General features: G+C 44.6%; 1 pseudogene; it reads right to left on the bottom strand.

Annotated features, from left to right (window-relative positions):
* Window positions 1-9,353: 9,353 nt before the first annotated feature.
* LOC119309131 lies at window positions 9,354-15,712 on the bottom strand (annotated as a pseudogene).
* Between the last annotated feature and the right edge of the window lie 775 nt (window positions 15,713-16,487).

The raw sequence follows: 16,487 nt of genomic DNA, 5'->3' as shown, positions 1-16,487 counted from the left end.
CGGAGGCCCAGCCCAGAATTGCTGTTTTTGCCTTTTTCAGTATTTCGAAGAAACAGAATATCAAACGGAGTCCAAAAGGAATGAAACTTTCGGGAACGTGATTTACTCATCAGATAAGATCCAGGAGACTTGGACCCTCCGTCAAGAAAGCCACGAGGCGATCACAAGGGTGGAGGGCACGCCCCTCCCCCCTGGGCGCGCCCCCCTGCCTCGTGGGCCCCTCGGAGCTCCATCGACGTACTCCTTCCTCCTATATATACCTACGTACCCCCGTTAGACCAGGGACGGAGCCAAAAACCTAATTCCACCACCGCAACCTTCTGTATCCACGAGATCCCATCTTGGGGCCTGTTCCGGAGCTTCGCCGGAGGGGGCATCCACCATGGAGGGCTTCTACATCAACACCATAGCCTCTCGGATGAAGTGTGAATAGTTTACTTCAGACCTTCGGGTCCATAGCTAGTAGCTAGATGGCTTCTTCTCTCTTTTTGGATCTCAATACAATGTTCTCCCCCTCTCTCGTGGAGATCTATTCGATGTAATCTTCTTTTTGCGGTGTGTTTGTTGAGACCGATGAATTGTGGGTTTATGATCCAACTTATCTATGGAAAATATTTGATTCTTCTCTGAATTCTTTTATGTATGATTGAGTTATCTTTGCAAGTCTCTTCGAATTATCCATTTGGTTTGGCCAACTAGATTGGTAGTTCTTGCAATGGGAGAAGTGCATAGCTTTGGGTTCAATCTTGCGGTGTCCTTACTCAGTGATAGAAAGAGTTGCAAGGCACGTATTGTATTGTTGCCATCGAGGATAACAAGATGGGGTATTTATCATATTGCATGAATTTATTCCTCTACATCATGTCATCTTGCTTAAGGCGTTACTCTGTTTTTAACTTAATACTCTAGATGCATGTTGGATAGCGGTCGATGAGTGGAGTAATAGTAGTAGATGCAGAATCGTTTCGATCTACTTGTCACGGACGTGATGCCTATATACATGATCATACCTAGATAACCTCATAACTATGCTCAATTCTATCAATTGCTCAACAGTAATTTATTCACCCACCGTAGAATACTTATGCTCTTGAGAGAAGCCACTAGTGAAACCTATGGCCCCCGGGTCTATCCTCATCATATCAATCTTTATTACTTTATTTTACTTGTTTTGCCTTTACCTTTTTACTTTGCATCTTTATATCAAAAATACCAAAAATATTATCTCTATCAGATCTCACTCTCGTAAGTGACCGTGAAGGGATTGACAACCCCTAAGCGTTGGTTGTGAGTTGCTATTGTCTTGTGCAGGTACGAGGGACTTGCGTGTGACCTCCTACTGGATTGATACCTTGGTTCTCAAAAACTGAGGGAAATACTTACGCTACTGTGCTGCATCACCCCCTCCTCTTCGGGGAAAACCAACGCAAGCTCGAGACGTAGTAGCTGGCAAGGTTGACAGAAGTATGTATTGGACATACATTATATTAAATGTGTACTTTACTAGTACTCCTAGTAGCAGCAGGGTATTAGATACCGGTCCGGTTGCTAAGTGTTAGTAACTCGAAATAAAAGGCTACAGAATAAACGGAGACTAGCCAAAGGTGAGACGACGATATGTGTTGGAAGAGTTTCCAAGGTTGATGTGATCGAACATCGCACGCTCCGTCTACCATCAGGATGGGTGTTAAACCTAAATAATTGTTATTTGGTGTTTGCATTGAGCATAGACATGATTGGATTATGTTTATCGCAATACGGTTATTCATTTAAGGAGAATAATGGTTACTCTGTATATTTGAATAATACCTTCAATGGTCTTGCACCTAAAGTGAATGGTTTATTAAATCCTGATTGTAGTGATACACGTGTTCATGCCAAAATATATAAGATAATAATGATAGTACCACATACTTGTGGCACTGCAATTTGAGTCACATTGGTATAAAATGCATGAAGAAGCTCCATGTTGATGGATCTTTGGACTCACTCGTTTTTGAAAAGTTTGAGACATGCGAACCATGTCTATTGGTGTATACGCATGAAGAAACTCCATGCAGATGGATCGTTCGGACTCACTTGATTTTGAATCACTTGAGACATGCAAATCATACCACATGGGCAAGATGACTGAAAGGCCTCGTTTTCAATGAGATGGAACAAGAAAGCAACTTGTTGGAAGTAATACATTTTGATGTGTGCAGTCCAATGAGTGCTGAGGCAAACAGTTGATATCGTTATGTTCTTGCTTCACAGATGATTTGAGTAGATGCTAAGTATATTTACTTAATGAAACACAAGTCTGAATTATTGAAAGGTTCAACTAATTTCAGAGTGAAGAGGATAAGATGTCTATGATATGATCATAGAGATGAATATCTAAGTTACAAGTTTGGCACAAAATTAAGACATTGTGGAAATTGTTTCACAACCAATACCGCCTGGGACACCATAGTGTGATGGTGTGTCCGAACATCATAACTGCACCCTATTGGATATGGTGCATCCCATGATGTCTCTTATCGAATTACCACTATTTATGGGTTAGGCATTAGAGACAACCACATTCACTTTAAATAGGGCACCACATAATTCCGTTGAGATGACATCGTATGAACTATGGTTTAGAGAAACCTAAGCTGTCGTTTCTTAAAAGTTTGGGGTTGTGACGCTTATGTGAAAAGTTTTAGCCTGATAAGCTCGAACCCAAAGCGGATAAATGCATCTTCATAGGACACCCAAAACAGTTGGGTATACCTCCTGTCTCAGTTCTGGAAGCAAAAGGGATTGTTTCTAGAATCGGGTCCTTTCTCGAGAAAAAGTTTCTCTCGAAAGAATTGAGTGGGAGGATGGTGGAGACTTGATGGGGTTATTGAACCATCACTTAAACTAGTGTGTAGCAGGGCACAGGAAGTTGTTCTTATGGCGCCTACACCAATTGAAGTGGAAGCTAATGATAGTGATCATGAAACTTCAGATCAAGTCACTACCAAACCTCGTAGGTCGACAAGGATGCGTACTACTTCAGAGTGGTACTTAATCCTGTCTTGGAGGTCATGTTGCTAGTCAACAATGAACCTACGAGCTATGGAGAAGCGATGGTGGGCCCGGGTTCTGACGAATGGCTCGAGGCCATAAAATCTGAGAGGATCCATGTGTAAAAACAAAGTATAGACTTTGGAAGAACTACCTGATGGTCGTATGGCTGTTGGGTACAGATGGATTCTAAAAGGGAAGACAGACAATGATGGCATGTGTCACCATTAAGAAAGCTCGACTTGTCGCTAAGATGTTTTCCGACAAGTTCAAGGAGTTGACTACGGTGAGACTTTCTCACTCGTAGCGATGCTAAGAGTCTGTTGGAATTGTATTAGCAGTTACTGCATTATTTATGAAATCTTGCAGATAGGATGTCAAAACATTGTTTCCTCGACGATTTTCTTGAGGAAAGTTTGTATGAGATACAACCAGAAGGTTTTGTCAATCCTAAAATATGGTAACAAGTATGCAAAGCTCCAGCAACCCTTCTAAGGACCGGAGTAGGCATCTCGGAGTTGGAATGTACACTTTGATGAGATGATCAAAGATTTTGGGTTTGTACAAAGTTTATGAGAAACTTGTATTTCCAAAGAAGTGAGTGGGAGCACTATAGAATTTCTGATGAGTATATGTTGTTGACTATTGTTGATCAGAAATGATGTAGAGTTTCTGGAAAGAATGTAGGGTTATTTGAAAAGTGTTTTTCAATAGAAAACCTGGATTGAGCTGCTAGAACATTGAGCATCAAGATCTATAAGGATAGATCAAAAACGCTTAATGGTACTTTCAAATGAGCACATACCTTGACATGATCTTGAAGGTGTTCAAGATGGATCAGTCAAAGAAGGAGTTCTTGCCTGAGTTGTAAGGTATGAAGTTAAGACTTAAAGCTCGACCACGGCAGAAGAAAGAGAAAGGACGAATGTCGTCCCCTATGCCTTAGCCATAGGCTCTATACAGTATGTCATGCTTTGTATCGCACCTGATATGTGCCTTGCCACGTGTCTGGCAAGGGGGTACAAGAGTGATCCAGGAATGGATCATTGGAAAGCGGTCAAAATTGTCCTTGGAGTAATAAGGACATGTTTCTCGATTATGAAGGTGATAAAGAGTTCGGCGTAAAGGGTTACGTCGATGCAAGCTTTAACACCTATCTGAATGACTCTGAATAGCAAACCGGATATGTATAGTGGAGCAACCATTTGGAATAGCTCCAAGTGGAGCGTGGAAGCAGCATTTACAATATGACCTAGAGATTTGCGAAGTACATACGGATCTGAATGTTGCAGACCCGTTGACTAAAACCTCTCTCACAAGCAAAACATGATCAAACCCCAGAACTCATTGAGTCTTAACCACATGATGATGTGAACTAGTTTACTGACACTAGTAAACTCTTTGGATGTTGGTCACATGGCGATGTGACCTGTGAGTGTTAATCACATGGCGATGTGAACTAGATTATTGACTCTAGTGCAAGTGGGAGACTGTTGGAAATATGCTCTAGAGGCAATAATAAATTAGTTATTTTTATTATTTCCTTGTTCATGATAATCGTTTATTATCCATGCTATAATTGTATTGATAGGAAACTCAGATACATGTGTGGGTACATAGACAACACCATGTCCCTAGTAAGCCTCTAGTTGACTAGCTCGTTGATCAATAGATGGTAACGGTTTCCTGACCATGGACATTGGATGTCGTTGAAAACGGGATCACATCATTAGGAGAATGATGTGATGGACAAGACCCAATCCTAAGCCTAGCACAAAGATCATGTAGTTCGTATGCTAAAGCTTTTCTAATGTCCAGTATCATTTCCTTAGACCATTAGATTTTGCAACTCCCGGATACCGTAGGAATGCTTTGGGTGTACCAAACGTCACAACGTAACTGGGTGGCTATAAAGGTGCACTACGGGTATCTCCAAAAGTGTCTGTTGGGTTGGCACGAATCAAGACTGGGATTTGTCACTTCGTGTGACGGAGAGGTACCTCTGGGCCCACTCGGTAGGACATCATCATAATGTGCACAATGTTACCAAGGAGTTGATCATGGGATGATGTGTTACGGAACGAGTAAAGAGACTTGCCGGTAATGAGATTAAACAAGGTATCGGGATACCGACGATCGAATCTCGGGCAAGTACTATACCAGTAGACAAAGGGAACTGAATACGGGATGGATTGAATCCTCGACATCGTGGTTCATCCGATGAGATCATCGTGGAACATGTGGGAGCCAACATGGGTATCCAGATCCCGCTATTGGTTATTGGCCGGAGAGTTGTCTCGGTCATGTCTGCATGGTTCCCGAACCCGTAGGGTCTACACACTTAAGGTTCAGTGACGCTAGGGTTGTAGAGATATTAGTATGCGGTAACCTGAAAGTTGTTCAGAGTCCCGGATGACATCCCAGATGTCACGAGGAGTTCCGGAGTGGTCCGGAGGTAAAGATTTATATATAGGAAGTCCAGTTTTGTCCACCGGGAAAGTTTCGGGGGTCATCGGTATTGTACCGGGACCACCGGAAGGGTCCCGGGGGTCCACCGGGTGGGGCCACCTATCTCGGAGGGCCCCATGGGCTGAAGGGGCATGGGAACCAGCCCCTGGGGGGCTGGTGCGCTCCCCTTGGGCCTCCCATGCGCCTAGGGTTAGAAACCCTAAGGGGTGGGGGCGCCTCCACTTGGCTTGGAGGCCAAGCCACCCCTAGGGCAGCCGCCCTCCTCCCTAGATGGGATCTACAACGGGCCGGCGCCCCCCTTAGGCCCCTATATATAGTGGAGGGGAGGGAGGGCAGCCGCACCTGAGTCCCTGGCGCCTCACTCCCTCCCGTGACACCTCTTCCTCCCCGCTTGCGCTCGGCGAAGCCCTGCCGGAATCCCGCTACTTCCACCACCACGCCGTCGTGCTGCTGGATCTCCATCAACCTCTCCTTCCCTTGCTGGATCAAGAAGGAGGAGATGTCTCTCCCAACCGTATGTGTGTTGAACGCGGAGGTGCCGTCCGTTCGGCGCTAGGATCATCGGTGATTTGGATCACGACGAGTACGACTCCATCAACCCCGTTCACTTGAACGCTTCCGCTTAGCAATCTACAAGGGTATGTAGATGCACTCCCCTTCCCCTCGTTGCTAGATTACTCCATAGAGTGATCTTGGTGATGCGTAGAAAATTTTAAATTTCTGCTACGTTCCCCATCAAATTTACTTATTAGCAATAAACTTGTTATGAAGCATATCGGTCAACACATTACACCATTCAGAAAGACCGATAGCGAAAAATTATTGCAGCCAAGGCTTTCCCCATTGCTTTGTCTAAAATTCATATCTAATTGGGTAGCTTTGCTTATTTCTTACTTGGCTTACACTTGGTCTCAATTGAGACATGTATGTTCTAACTATTTTCGTTTCAGAAATTTAAAGCCAAGGTTAAAATCTTCTGAGCAAACCGATGCAAGTATAGTTTCTTATCCAATGACATCGGTAAGAGAATGCAAAATAAAATTCATAGCCGAATGGGGAGATACAAAATCTGAATCATTCATTTGCTTAATTCCAAAGTCGCTCTCACAGCAAGATCGGCTAGAAAATAAAAAGTTTGCCTTCAATTCAAGCATGTGTGATCAAATATTTGATTTGTTGCTGAAAAATAATTACATAAGAATTTTTTATCACCATGTCAAGCCATCAATTCAAGGACGAATGTATTGTAGGTTGCATCATTCGTTCAAACACAATTTTGAGGATTGCAATATGTTTCGTCAAATAGGTAAATCGTCCATTGATAAAGGATGGTTGAAATTTGTTGAGACACCAAGAGATGACCAGTCTATTCCGATTGGTCCCGATGGCAGAAAGTTTTTGCATCGGCTGCTCCAAGACGATCCATTTAAAGAGAAGGTAAAAACTGCAGGTGATGGGATCAAGCTTTCAAGTAAAGAAGTTGTTGAAGAGCATAATGAACATAATCTTGAGGGCGAAAATTCCATCAAAGCTACAATGGAGACGCCAAGGACTGGGGGGCAGCAAGCAAATCCAATGATCGATGAAAGCAAACCAAAACAAAACAAAGGCCAAAGTAAGCGCAAGTGTAAGAGATCGAAAATCACCTTCGCTGAACTATTGGATAAATATCAAAAGAAGAGTGAAGAGAAGAATGCTTATCAGCCAAATCATGCAAAGAAACCAAGATCACCCCTAAGGCGCAAATATGAGGATGGGTGTTGGCAAAGTGATAATTTTAATGCAAAATATTCATATCCTTATTTTGGGCCGCCAATGCCAATGCCGTGGATGCCTCCCTATGCTCATGTTGATTCATATTCATCATGGGACAGGTATGATACAAGGGCACATTCTCCATCATATTTTAGACCATCTCACCAATATTATGCAGCTCCGAGAAGATCAACATTTGAACAGTCGCATATTAAAGACCGTTTCAATCATAAGGAATCGGTCTAGAGCTCAAGGAAGAAGAAAGAGGTGGTAAAGCAAGTTTACCGCGTGAAAAGAGATGGTCGTAAGTGTGCTACTTTAGATTTGATCTCAAATAACAAAGAGCCAATTAAAGTGTTGGCATTGGCTACAAAAGGCAAAGAAGTGAAACAATCAATTGATAAAAATCAGAGTGCCAAATCTAAAGAAAAGAAGTTGAGGGTGCGCAAGGCCCAAAAAGAGTTGCCATTGGTTGAAACAAAATCACAGTCGAGCTGCTCACTCGGCTTATCATATTGGCAAAAGAAGGAATTACAAAATCTTAGTGCACAAGAGCTGAGAAAGAAGAACATGGCATGGGTTCCCAAGAAGATCAATCAAAACAAAAATGATGTGCATGTTTCTATTGCAACAAGTACAATAAAAGTGAAGAAGGAAAAGAATGAAAGTAACAAACAATTAAGCCAAAGGTGCGCATCACAACATCAAAATCTTCGGTTAGCACATCATCCATTTTCTTCAACCATGTCGTTGATGCCTTTGCCATGGAATTCATCCCTAGGTATGATCAATTACCCTCCATGGATTCATTTTGGTCCATGGATGCAACATAATTTTCTATATCATGAGGGGGTATTACCAAATCACTATACATTTGGTTAGTTTCATTTTCGTTGCTAATACAAAGGGCCCGAAATATTTTATTCTATTTTATTTGTTTATTTCGGCTATACATGCTTTAGTGATGAATTCTACATGGACCTCATGGTAATGGCCGATACTTAACTATCGTCCTAAGAAACTATCTGATCATGGCCGGTGTGGAGTTCTAACATCGTCCTTAGTTCAATTGGAGACCGAGACAAGGTACATGTTAAGTGATATTAGCCTTGTCTCTCTAGTACTATGAAGATTATATTATGATGGTTCAATTCGTAGCAATGGCCAAAGTGTCAATGTTGTTCATATATCTCCATATGGCGTTATTTTGTGAAGCCTCATGCCACTTAAAATATTTTTGCACAATAATCAAAGCCGAATATAAAATTTTATTTGGTTTGGAGCTTCTGGTTGCTATAGGTGCTATACAGATTGAGACTTTCGATGATTCGTTATGAGTAGTGCAACAAATATCCAAGGTTTATCAATGTTTTGACGAATCACTTATAGTTTATCTTTTGGTATGACTAGATGCAAGATTTATCTTGGGTTGCTTTAAAATTGTTCATATATCTAGACATGACAATTTGAAAGAGTTGGCACAGCAAGCATCCGGCTACTATGTTAATCATGTATATTGCATTTCTCTCAATAGCCGATGCTTCGTCTTGTCAACATAGGTAAGGCTGAACCGAAGTCCACAGCTTCGGCCACTAATGAAATTTTTATGCAGGCGGAAGTAAGGATTGGAGAAAGTTTATTGTTGATTATGTACAAAATCCTAGCAAAAGGGTGAACAATATGGTTCGAAGGATGACATTGAGATATATGTTTATGGAACTTTATCATCGGATTGTTAATGAAGTTGAGAAGGTTTCACCCAAGTTTGCATCAAGCATCCAAAAATGATAATGGCCAATATATAATTATCGCCCTAAGCATATAAGTGGCCGATGGAGTGTTGACATCGTCCTTAGAACCAACACAGTACAAATTATTTTTCGGCATGCTAGATTTGTCGAAAAACAGGGGTGCATGTGTTGACGCTCAAAAGTGGCACGATTATAAAGAGTAGCTTGAAGCTATGTCAATATTAATTCAAACATATTATTGAAAGTCACCATAAGATGGCTCTCTTCGAGAAGATCAAGATGGATATGAAAATGGCCTAAAATAGAGCTCGGATGCAAAAGTTATGACAAGCTCAGAGATGCTCATATTGACACCAGATTAAAGAATGGCCTGAAACCCAATTAAGATGACCGCAAATGCAAAATGTTTCAACATGAAAGTTGTGCATCTCGTCGACGCGGTTGATTTTGATATAAGAAACGTCTTAATCGGAGTTCGTATGCAAACGTTACAGCCGAAAACGCGTGGCTGCATCAGGGTGGCCGGACACTCCTGGAATGACCATCCGGGTTTTGGATTTCCCCGAGGATGGCCGGACACTCCGAGGATATTTGTCCGGGTTTTGGATTTTTCTGCCGCAGATTTCGGAAAACAGCCGAAAACTCCCTCGAGATGGCCTCTGATCAAAAAACGTTCAACATGAAAGTTGTTCGTCTCGTTGAAGCCGTCAAGATTGCTTTTGGGCTCGTTTTCATCCGTGGTCGTTTACTACCTCAAACGTGGCCCGCAAGGTCCAGCCAGTTTAAACCGAACAGTTTTGGAAAGTTCGGACAAAACCAATCCGAATTTGACTAGGGTTTTGGACGTGAATCCAAGCCTTTCCTTGGACAAGAAGTCCAGCCGCCTCTTATATACCTAAGGGTTGACGGCCGATTAAACAACACACAATCGATCAAATCATATACCACTTTTTATCTTTTATCTTTTCTCCTTAACCCTAGTTCTTCTTCTCCTCGTTCTTCGTCTGTTCTTCTTGTTGCAGGGCGGCGAACCTCGGGGCCCTAGGGGCGATCAGGTCGACCTAGGGCAACCCATAGCCGCCGCGCGCCCAGACGGGGTCCCTCCCAGGCGTGTGGGGTTTCGGGTCCTCAAAAGCACCCGCCGGATTGCCTGCGTACCACGCTTCCGGCTGGGTCTCCTTCAACGTGAGCGGCGGTGCATCACCCTCGGCGTTGGAGGTACACGGTGACGTGTTCGTGTGCGAACAGATGATAGTCTTTTTTGGCTTCTCGGCAGCAGTCTTTCTTCCTCTGGCTTTCTTCTCAGCTTGCACTTCTTCCACGACAAACTTGTTCTCATCAGACGACTCAGTTAAGGGTGCGAGAGCCTTCTTTGTCATGCCTCTTTTGCTTGGTTCGTTCCTCCTTTTCTTTCCTCTCTGTTCTTTTGTAGTCTCAGTTTCCATGGCTGCACAAACATGGAGTACAACATTGATGTGCACAAAAGCAACATTGTAAAAGGCCTGCTTCAACTTTTGTAAGAGATAGATATATGTCATGTGCACAAACACAAGATTGTACATGAGAATTACCACTACGTTCTGGAGGGGAGTCATTAAGAAAATAAGGAGCCAGACGATCTTTTAGGTTGGGCGCTTCGTCGTCATCATGTCTCAACGGTGCACTTGCCTATGAAATTGTTAAACTAACTTGTAATTAAAAAAAACTAACACGCACAGTAAGAAGGCTTGCTCGAGGAACCAACCTTCTTGGCTGGTTTCTTCTTTTGTGCTGCAGGTTTGGTTTCAAAATCTTCATCGCGGCTACCAGCCAAATTTGCCTCGAAAAGTAAGGTTGTTTTATCAGTAAATGAACAAGATATACTACCTAGTCCTCTGTACCTTATAAATGTTACTCTGTACCTTCTGAGATTTGGATGCAGTCTTCTTAGGCCGTCTCTTGGGAGCTGCTTTAGACGACTCCTCAGCAGCTTTCAAGTAATTTTCCCACCTACGTCTTGTTTCCTCCTGTTCAGCTTCAAATTTTGCATCGAGAACCTGTATTAAAAATCAATGAGTGAGAAGAGGTGAAACACATAACATTGACGAAAACATTAGAGGGAAACACAACTTAATTACATCCATTTCTTTTTCAAGAGCGTCAAGGTCTCTCAACCAAAGAGTTTCTGGAGTTGTTTTGCCCAGACTTTCCAATTTGTCCTATAGTTTCTTCTGTTCTGCGAGGAGTTCCCGTACTTTCTCCAGAGTCAAGGTACGAATTTCCATTTCGAGAAGATACTCATAATCATTTACTCCTTCTACTTCTTTAGCCGTAAATTTTTCATTTGGGAAAGGTTCATATCCCTTCTGCTTAAGCTCCAGGAGTAGCTCTGTCCTCTTCCTGTTGCTGACTACGATGTCCCCAGAATTAACAGCCAAAATAAACCTCGCTTTGTTCTTAGGCTTCAACAAGTCTTTCTCAATATTTTGCAACATTACTGCCTGCACATGATAACTTAATTAATGTTACCAGTTTGCACTTGAACATCATCATCACAGAGGAAAGATGTACCTTTCTTCTCCCATAGAATTCGAGCCTCAGCTTGAAGAACTCTTTAAGTACTGAAAAGGTATTAGAATTTCAGATTCAAATCCACAAGAAGAGAAGGGAGGGGGTCGTAGTTGCAATACAGATCCATGTTGAATATATATACTCACTGTCCTCTGGGGTGTCATACTTCTGAATTTTAGGCCCTGTTTGGTTCAGAAGTCCTAGGACTTTTTTTAGTCCCAACTTATAAGTCCCAAGTTCCTAAAAAGTCCCTACCTGTTTGGTTCCTGGGACTTATAAGTCCCTATAAGACCATATTACAACTATAAGTCCCTATAAGTCTCTCCTTGAGAGTCTTATCATAAGTCCCAAATGCCCACTTTAAGTCCCTCCTGTTTGGTTTAGATGAGACTTATAGGGACTTTTTTAAGTCCCTAAACTAATAAGTCCCTGGAAACAAACACCCTCTTACCATCCGAGTCAAAAAGCTGCATGTTTGTTGTTCCTATTGTGGTTGTCAGATTGAATTTCTTCTCAAGGCCATCTTGCTTAGAAATATTCATGTTTTGCTCACTCAAGATAACCATGAGCTCCACACTCGCATGATCACATTGTGATGCATAGTTCTGTAAATTGGTTGCAATTGGAGAAAGTCAATACATCTGAAACCCAACATAAAGGACTATGTGTATAATTAACTATACCTCTAAAAACGACGGTTCCTTGTCCTTGTCCTTGTTCTTGTCCCTTACTGTTTTCTTAATAGGACCATCTCCCTCATCCCCTAGGTCCCTGGGGCGACTGACATCCGCCAGTTCCACCCGATCACGGTCATTAACGTGATCTTCCGGATCCTGGCCAAGGGGTACGCCAATAGGGTGACCCTGCTTGCAGATCGGATTACCCACCCTAACCAATCGGCCTTCATTAAGGGCCGATACATCCTGGATGGTGTCCTGGTGCTTCATGAGGTTCTTCATGAGGTCCGGACCAAGCGCCTGAAGGCGGTCTTTCTAAAGATCGATTTCCATAAGGCCTATGATACGGTTAGCTGGTCCTTCCTTAGGGAAGTCCTTCTTCGGAAGGGCTTTGACGACCGGTGGATCACAAGAGTCATGCAAATGGTCTCTTGCGGTCGCACGACGGTCAATATCAACGGCAAGATCGGCCCCTTCTTCCCTACCCTATGTGGGGTGCGCCAAGGCGACCCCTTCTCTCCGTTCCTCTTCAATATGGTCGTGGACGCTTTGGCCGCCATTCTGGATAAGGCAAAAGCCGCTGGCCACATCCGCGGGATTACCCCCCACCTTTCTGGGGGCTCGGGGATCTCCATCCTCCAATATGCTGACGACACGATCATCATGGTCGAAGGCTCGGAGTTGGACATCACCAACCTCAAGTTCCTCCTTCTCTGCTTCCAACAGATGTCGGGCCTCAAGATCAACTTCGATAAGAGTGACGTTATGGTGATGGGATACTCCCCCTCTGAGTCTGTGGCCATTGCCAACAGACTTAATTGCCGCTTGGGCTCCTTCCCCACTACCTATCTGGGGACGCCCATTAGTGACTCGCGTATCTCTGTCGCTGACTTGCGACCCTCCGTGACCAAGCTCCAGTCCAGATGCGAGCCCTGGCAGGGGAGGTGGCTCTCTAAGGCGGCCCGGACTATCCTTATCAACTCATCCCTCTCCAGCCTCCTCTTGTTTCTTATGAGTTTCTACAGCCTCCATGAATCTCTCCATAAGGAGATCGCCAAAATTCAGTCCCGATTCTACTGGGCTGGCGAACAAGGCAAGCAGAAGTATCACATGGTCAGCTGGCCTGACATCTGCAAGCCCAGGGAGCAGGGTGGATTGGGCATCATGTGCTCCAAACAGATGAATATTGCCTTTCTCTCCCGGTGGCTATGGCGAATCGCGCAGGGTCAGGGTGGCCTCTGGCTGGACATTATCCGGACTAAGTACCTGCGTGGTCAACCTCTTGCCTTCTGCCAGAAATCGGGCGGATCTCAGTTTTGGCAGTCTCTCGTCCAGCTCCTTCCGGTGCTCCGCATTGGTACTTCTATCTCGGTGGGGTCCGGCCTCTCGACACTTTTCTGGTTCGATCGCTGGGCCGGAGACTCTCCCTTTGCGGCCCGCTTCCCCGTCCTCTTCTCTATCTCTGTCGACCCTATGATTTCTGTTGATAGGGCCCTTCTTGACTTAGGGCGCCTTGCTTTCCGCCGGCCCTTTGGGCCGGCGGAATCCGCTGCCTGGCATGAGTTGCTTGACTGCGTTGCTCTTCATGAGCCATTGGTGGATGGAGACCAGGACATTGTGCGCTGGCACCTGGAGCCGCCTGGCCAGTTCTCCACCAAATCGCTATACTTGGCCATTGCCCCATCCTCCGCCCCCTCCCCATTTTGATGGTGTGGTCCGTCCGCGTCCCACTGAAGATTCGCATCTTCATGTGGCAGTGGATCCGTGGACGGGTCCCGTCCGGTGTGGAGGTCCGCAAGCGCAATGGCCCGGGCACTGGTATCTGCCCCCTCTGCGATGTTCCTGAAGACTCCAATCACATCTTCTTCGCTTGCGTCTCCGCCCGGTTCCTCTGGAGCTGCTTTCGCGAGATTGTCGGTGGGAGTTGGTGCCACACCAATTTCCCGGACCTATTTGCTGAACCCCAAGTGTCCCCTACGTCCTCTCGCCACATTAGGTGGCTGGAGGTTGGGGTCCTTGCCTGGACGCTTTGGACCGTTCGCAATAAGCTTGTGATCCAGCATACTCCCCTTCGTCGCGCTACTGATGCTCTCTACAAATTCTCGGGTTTCTTGCAGCTTTGGCGGCCGCTTGGCCGCCCCCCGGATCGGGACGCCATCTCAGCCTTCATCGCAGATCTACGTTCGATGGCCGTCCGACTGTCGCTGCCGCCCCCGCCGCCGCCGCCGGAGCCTGACTAGATTCCCTGCGCTGGGCAGGCTTTGTTGTTTTTTCTTTTTCTTCTGGGCTTGTTGAGCTGTGCCCTCAGCAGAACCTCTATACTTTGTTGTGGTACTTGGGTGGTGTGTGTTTGTGGACCTGCTGTGGTTGTATGTGTTGTGGCGGTTTGCTTTATTTATAAAGCGGGGCGAAAGTCTTTTTTGGTAATTAATAGGAATAGGACACATGGAATCAAGAAATTTTCTGTAATCTTCAGTCCAGCAGCGGACGGGAAGCTCAGTAATTTGAAGTTTCGTGTCATCAACTTGCTCTATAACACCAGTGATGGTATACGTGACACCCGCTGCAATTGTACTTGTCTTCTTCAAAGAGCCCTGTCAGGTTATGATCGCAATTTTTTTATCAAAAGACAATGGTTGAATTAAGGGGACAAACCGTTGATTAATGTAACAGAACTATGATATGCTATAGTAAAAGCATTTCACGGACCTTGAACCCCTTGTACCAAGGGTCCATTGGTACGACGGTCTCTCCATTTAGTAACCTTTTCAGATTAGTGATGATGTCTCTTGGATTGTAGTTTGGGACGTAGCTGCACGATCCAGTGCCAATGCCACTCCCATTGACCAAAACCATGGGAATGGTTGGCATATACCTGTAGAAAACATGGCATATTTTAGGTACACAAAACCAACCCTTTCAAAATCATGCAGGATGAATGCTAATTCGAAGAGATAATATTACCAACTGGCTTCAACTGACTTTCCATCTTGGCTCAAATAGTTGAGAAGAACATCGTCGTCCTTGGGAAAAATTAAACGGGTGATAGGTGGCAGTCTGGTGAGCAAGCAATACATAGCTTCAAAAGACAGAGCGGCATCTTCTCCCCCGCTGTGTCTGGTACCGTACGGGCCGTCGGGCACCAGCAGACTAAGATTGTTGCTGCCAACAAAACTTTGAGCCGTGCTCACAATTGATCTTGCTAGACTCTGCTCGCCATGGTGGTATGCTGCGCGTTCTAACACATAAGGAATTAGCTGTGTCACCTGTAATCAGTGAAGGCGAGGAATTCAGGATTGTGCCATGAAGAAATGATTCCAATAATGATAATGATAATTCAAGAACAGTTTGGGACACCTTTGTTGGTTTAACCAAATTCCTCTCGAAGCAGCAAAACAAAACCTTCCTCTGCCCAGGTTTAAGGCCGTCGACCATTGATGGGGGTATTGACCGTTCAGGGTCTGCCTCTGCCATGTACTAAGTCGGAACCAGCGAGGAGCGCTCCGGCTGCGGCTGCGGCTGCGGCTATCTCTGTCCTCGCGTTGGCCGCCTGGAGAGCCGGAGGCGGAGTGCTTGGCGGCTGGCTGTGAGCGCGGTGCTCGTGAGTGGAGTATTTCAGAATCGGGAACGGAGCGCGATGCTCGTTTCCATCCGAGGGCGTGCAGCCGCGTGATTTGCGGTGGGAGGCCACGCACCAATCGCGTGCCGTTAGGACGGATACGTATCAATCACGATTTCCTCGCCATGGTAACCGATCACGTTTCCTGTTGCTTCCATTATTCAGGGCATGTCCAATGCAGGGCGCGCTAAGTTCATGAAAACAAAATAAGTTTATTATGAATTTGAAAAAAAAAATGTTCTGGCAATAGAAAATGGTCATGAATTTGAAAAGGTATTTGCAATTTCGAAAAAGTCCATGAATTTGAAAACAACCGTCGATTTGGAAAAAAGTTCACAAATTTGAAAAAAGTCCGCGCATTAGAAAAGTTCATGAATTTGGAAAAAATATTCGTGAACTTGAAAAAGTTCATGAAATTTGAAAAAAAGTTCATGTGCACCAGATTTGGAAAAACATCACAAAATTTGGAAAAATTCATGAATTTGAAAAACTTTCATCAATTTTAAAAAATCATGGATTTGAAGAAAAAGAAAAGGAAAATTTGGTGACCGAACCTCCTTCCCCCCGCGTGCCCCCCGCGTCGCCCTCCTCGAGCGAGGCGACCGGGGCGGTTCCCCACCCCTCCCCCTC

The sequence above is a fragment of the Triticum dicoccoides genome, chromosome 5B, assembly GCF_002162155.2.
Source record: "Triticum dicoccoides isolate Atlit2015 ecotype Zavitan chromosome 5B, WEW_v2.0, whole genome shotgun sequence".
In the NCBI taxonomy this organism is placed as follows: Eukaryota; Viridiplantae; Streptophyta; class Magnoliopsida; order Poales; family Poaceae; genus Triticum; species Triticum dicoccoides.
The sequence above is the reverse complement of the archived record's forward strand: the minus strand, read 5'-3'. Positions and strand labels throughout refer to the sequence as shown.